This window comes from Carettochelys insculpta, unplaced genomic scaffold, assembly GCF_033958435.1.
Source record: "Carettochelys insculpta isolate YL-2023 unplaced genomic scaffold, ASM3395843v1 scaffold_0055, whole genome shotgun sequence".
Classification (NCBI taxonomy): Eukaryota; Metazoa; Chordata; order Testudines; family Carettochelyidae; genus Carettochelys; species Carettochelys insculpta.
This window is the reverse complement of record NW_027439092.1, coordinates 5001-10000: the sequence shown is the minus strand read 5'-3', so window position 1 is coordinate 10000 and position 5000 is coordinate 5001. Positions and strand designations below refer to the sequence as shown.

Sequence of the window (5000 nt, the reverse complement as noted above, 5' to 3'; positions counted from 1 at the left end):
AACAACCTCCACCCACGGTCCCCCTCCACCGGGCTTAATAGTCCACAACCGAGACCCAGGGCCTTCCCCGCTCTCAACAACCTCCACCCACGGTCCCCCTCCACCGGGCTTAATAGTCCACAACCGAGACCCAGGGCCTTCCCCGCTCTCAACCACCTCCACCCACGGTCCCCCTCCACCGGGCTTAATAGTCCACAACCGAGACCCAGGGCCTTCCCCGCTCTCAACAACCTCCACCCACGGTCCCCCTCCACCGGGCTTAATAGTCCACAACCGAGACCCAGGGCCTTCCCCGCTCTCAACAACCTCCACCCACGGTCCCCCTCCACCGGGCTTAATAGTCCACAACCGAGACCCAGGGCCTTCCCCGCTCTCAACAACCTCCACCCACGGTCCCCCTCCACCGGGCTTAATAGTCCACAACCGAGACCCAGGGCCTTCCCCGCTCTCAACAACCTCCACCCACGGTCCCCCTCCACCGGGCTTAATAGTCCACAACCGAGACCCAGGGCCTTCCCCGCTCTCAACCACCTCCACCCACGGTCCCCCTCCACCGGGCTTAATAGTCCCCAACCGATACCCAGGGCCTTCCCCGCTCTCAACAACCTCCACCCACGGTCCCCCAAGACGCACGTTCCAAGCCTTAACCCTCAGACCATCCACCCCCCGGGGGGGACCCCACACCCACCTGACCCCAACTCACTCCCACCAAAAACACCACCACCGCCACCGCCTCAACGGCCTGCCCCACCCAGCACTCCCACACACACACCTGCCCCACCAACGCTCCACACACGCTTTCTTCCCTCTCCCCGACCCGACCCAAGCCATCGCACCGCACCGGGTGAGGGCCTAAGCTTCCTCGCCCGCCCCCCCGCCCCCGACACGCAGGCAGGCAGAGGGAAAGGCCTCAGCGCCCCCCAGGACCGTCGCGCCGCCTTGGCCTCACGGCTTCCCTGCTCCCGCACGGCAGACACACGCCCCGCTCTACCCCCGCTGGGGCCAAAAGCTGCCTACGGCACCTGGGATTCCCAGGCGGTCACCCATCCAGGTACTAGCCAGGCCCGGGACGGTTTACCTTCCGAGATCGGACGAGATCGGGGGCATTCGGTCCGGTATGGCCGTAGGCCCCCGCCTCCCCGGGCTTTAGCGTCAGCAGCCTGGCCTCAGTCAGCCGGGCCCAAACAATTAACCCGGAGGCCGGGCCGAGGGAAAACTTCCTCCGAGCCGGCCCAAGGGGAAGGGAGGACGAGGACGCCGGGCCCGGGAGGTGACAGGACGTGCACGTCAGACCCGGGAAGCTGTGTGCCCCGAGGTTAACCCCCGGGCCGGGGCGGGGAGAGAAAAATGTTCTAAGTCCGGTAGGGACAGCAGGTCAACCCCGGTCCGAGGCGGGGAGAGAAATTTTCCAAGTCCGGCAGGGACAGCAGGTCAACCCCGGCCGCCGTAGCAGAGGTTGACCTGGTGTCCGATTCGCTCCCCGGGCACCAGGTCAACCTCGGGCGCTTTAGCGGAGGTTGACCTGGTGTCCGATTCGCTCCCCGGGCACCAGGTCAACCTCGGGCGCTTTAGCAGAGGTTGACCTGGTGTCCGATTCGCTCCCCGGGCACCAGGTCAACCTCGGGCGCTTTCAGCGGAGGTTGACCTGGTGGCCGATCCCCTCCTCGGGCTCCAAGTCCGGCAGGGACAGCAGGTCAACCCCGGTTCCGGGCGGGGAGAGAAAAATTTTCTAAGTCCGGCAGGGACAACAGGTCAACCCCGGTTCCGGGCGGGGAGAGAAAAATTTTCTAAGTCCGGCAGGGACAGCAGGTCAACCCCGGCCGCTTCAGCGGAGGTTGACCTGGTGTCCGATTCGGTCCCCGGGCACCAGGTAAACCGTGGCCGCTTTCAGCGGAGGTTGACCTGGTGGCCGATCCCCTCCTCGGGCTCCAAGTCCGGCAGGGACAGCAGGTCAACCCCGGCCGCTTTAGCAGAGGTTGACCTGGTGTCCGATTCGCTCCCCGGGCACCAGGTCAACCGTGGCCGCTTTCAGCGGAGGTTGACCTGGTGGCCGATCCCCTCCTCGGGCTCCAAGTCCGGCAGGGACAGCAGGTCAACCCCGGCCGCTTTAGCAGAGGTTGACCTGGTGTCCGATTCGGTCCCCGGGCACCAGGTAAACCGTGGCCGCTTTCAGCGGAGGTTGACCTGGTGGCCGATCCCCTCCTCGGGCTCCAAGTCCGGCAGGGACAGCAGGTCAACCCCGGCCGCTTTAGCAGAGGTTGACCTGGTGTCCGATTCGGTCCCCGGGCACCAGGTAAACCGTGGCCGCTTTCAGCGGAGGTTGACCTGGTGGCCGATCCCCTCCTCGGGCTCCAAGTCCGGCAGGGACAGCAGGTCAACCCCGGCCGCTTTAGCAGAGGTTGACCTGGTGTCCGATTCGCTCCCCGGGCACCAGGTAAACCGTGGCCGCTTTCAGCGGAGGTTGACCTGGTGGCCGATACCCTCCTCGGGCTCCAAGTCCGGCAGGGACAGCAGGTCAACCCCGGCCGCTTTAGCAGAGGTTGACCTGGTGTCCGATTCGCTCCCCGGGCACCAGGTAAACCGTGGCCGCTTTCAGCGGAGGTTGACCTGGTGGCCGATCCCCTCCTCGGGCTCCAAGTCCGGCAGGGACAGCAGGTCAACCCCGGCCGCTTTAGCAGAGGTTGACCTGGTGTCCGATTCGCTCCCCGGGCACCAGGTAAACCGTGGCCGCTTTCAGCGGAGGTTGACCTGGTGGCCGATCCCCTCCTCGGGCTCCAAGTCCGGCAGGGACAGCAGGTGAACCCCGGCCGCTTTAGCAGAGGTTGACCTGGTGTCCGATTCGCTCCCCGGGCACCAGGTAAACCGTGGCCGCTTTCAGCGGAGGTTGACCTGGTGGCCGATCCCCTCCTCGGGCTCCAAGTCCGGCAGGGACAGCAGGTGAACCCCGGCCGCTTTAGCAGAGGTTGACCTGGTGTCCGATTCGCTCCCCGGGCACCAGGTAAACCGTGGCCGCTTTCAGCGGAGGTTGACCTGGTGGCCGATCCCCTCCTCGGGCTCCAAGTCCGGCAGGGACAACAGGTCAACCCCGGTTCCGGGCGGGGAGAGAAAAATTTTCTAAGTCCGGCAGGGACAGCAGGTCAACCCCGGCCGCCGTAGCAGAGGTTGACCTGGTGTCCGATTCGCTCCCCGGGCACCAGGTCAACCTCGGGCGCTTTAGCAGAGGTTGACCTGGTGTCCGATTCGGTCCCCGGGCACCAGGTAAACCGTGGCCGCTTTCAGCGGAGGTTGACCTGGTGGCCGATCCCCTCCTGGGGCTCCAAGTCCGGCAGGGACAGCAGGTCAACCCCGGTCCCAGGCGGGGAGAGAAAAAATTTCCAAGTCCGGCAGGGACAACAGGTCAACCCCGGTTCCGGGCGGGGAGAGAAAAATTTTCAAAGTCCGGCAGGGACAGCAGGTCAACCCCGGCCGCTTCAGCGGAGGTTGACCTGGTGTCCGATTCGGTCCCCGGGCACCAGGTAAACCGTGGCCGCTTTCAGCGGAGGTTGACCTGGTGGCCGATCCCCTCCTCGGGCTCCAAGTCCGGCAGGGACAACAGGTCAACCCCGGTCCCAGGCTGGAGAGAAAAATTTTCTAAGTCCGGCAGGGACAACAGGTCAACCCCGGTCCCAGGCGGGAGAGAAAAATTTTCTAAGTCCGGCAGGGACAGCAGGTCAACCCCGGCCGCTTCAGCGGAGGTTGACCTGGTGTCCGATTCGGTCCCCGGGCACCAGGTAAACCGTGGCCGCTTTCAGCGGAGGTTGACCTGGTGGCCGATCCCCTCCTCGGGCTCCAAGTCCGGCAGGGACAACAGGTCAACCCCGGTCCCAGGCTGGAGAGAAAAATTTTCTAAGTCCGGCAGGGAGAACAGGTCAACCCCGGTCCCAGGCGGGAGAGAAAAAATTTCTAAGTCCGGCAGGGACAACAGGTCAACCCCGGTCCCAGGCGGGAGAGAAAAATTTTCTAAGTCCGGCAGGGACAACAGGTCAACCCCGGTCCCAGGCGGGAGAGAAAAATTTTCTAAGTCCGGCAGGGACAACAGGTCAACCCCGGTCCCAGGCGGGAGAGAAAAATTTTCTAAGTCCGGCAGGGACAACAGGTCAACCCCGGTCCCAGGCGGGAGAGAAAAATTTTCTAAGTCCGGCAGGGACAACAGGTCAACCCCGGTCCCAGGCTGGAGAGAAAAATTTTCTAAGTCCGGCAGGGACAGCAGGTCAACCCCGGCCGCTTTAGCAGAGGTTGACCTGGTGTCCGATTCGCTCCCCGGGCACCAGGTCAACCTCTGGCGCTTTAGCAGAGGTTGACCTGGTGTCAGATTCGCTCCCCGGGCACCAGGTCAACCTCGGTCGCTTTAGCAGAGGTTGACCTGGTGTCCGATTCGCTCCCCGGGCACCAGGTAAACCGTGGCCGCTTTCAGCGGAGGTTGACCTGGTGGCCGATTCCCTCCTCGGGCTCCAAGTCCGGCAGGGACAGCAGGTCAACCCCGGTCCCAGGCGGGGAGAGAAAAAATTTCTAAGTCCGGCAGGGACAACAGGTCAACCCCGGTCCCAGGCTGGAGAGAAAAAATTTCTAAGTCCGGCAGGGACAACAGGTCAACCCCGGTCCCAGGCGGCAGAGAAAAAATTTCTAAGTCCGGCAGGGACAACAGGTCAACCCCGGTCCCAGGCGGGAGAGAAAAATTTTCTAAGTCCGGCAGGGACAACAGGTCAACCCCGGTACCGGGCGGGAGAGAAAAATTTTCTAAGTCCGGCAGGGACAACAGGTCAACCCCGGTCCCAGGCGGGAGAGAAAAATTTTCTAAGTCCGGCAGGGACAACAGGTCAACCCCGGTTCCGAGCGGGAGAGAAAAATTTTCTAAGTCCGGCAGGGACAACAGGTCAACCCCGGTCCCGGGCGGGAGAGAAAAAATTTCTAAGTCCGGCAGGGACAACAGGTCAACCCCGGTCCCAGGCTGGAGAGAAAAA

The 5000-nt window shown here is 63.6% G+C and overlaps 1 non-coding gene across 1 annotated transcript; it reads right to left on the bottom strand.

Moving 5' to 3' along the window:
- Nucleotides 1-1010: 1010 nt before the first annotated feature.
- Nucleotides 1011-1129, bottom strand: LOC142006375 (5S ribosomal RNA). Its single transcript, XR_012643469.1, has one exon. It is a non-coding gene; the product is annotated as a 5S ribosomal RNA (ribosomal RNA).
- Between the last annotated feature and the right edge of the window lie 3871 nt (nt 1130-5000).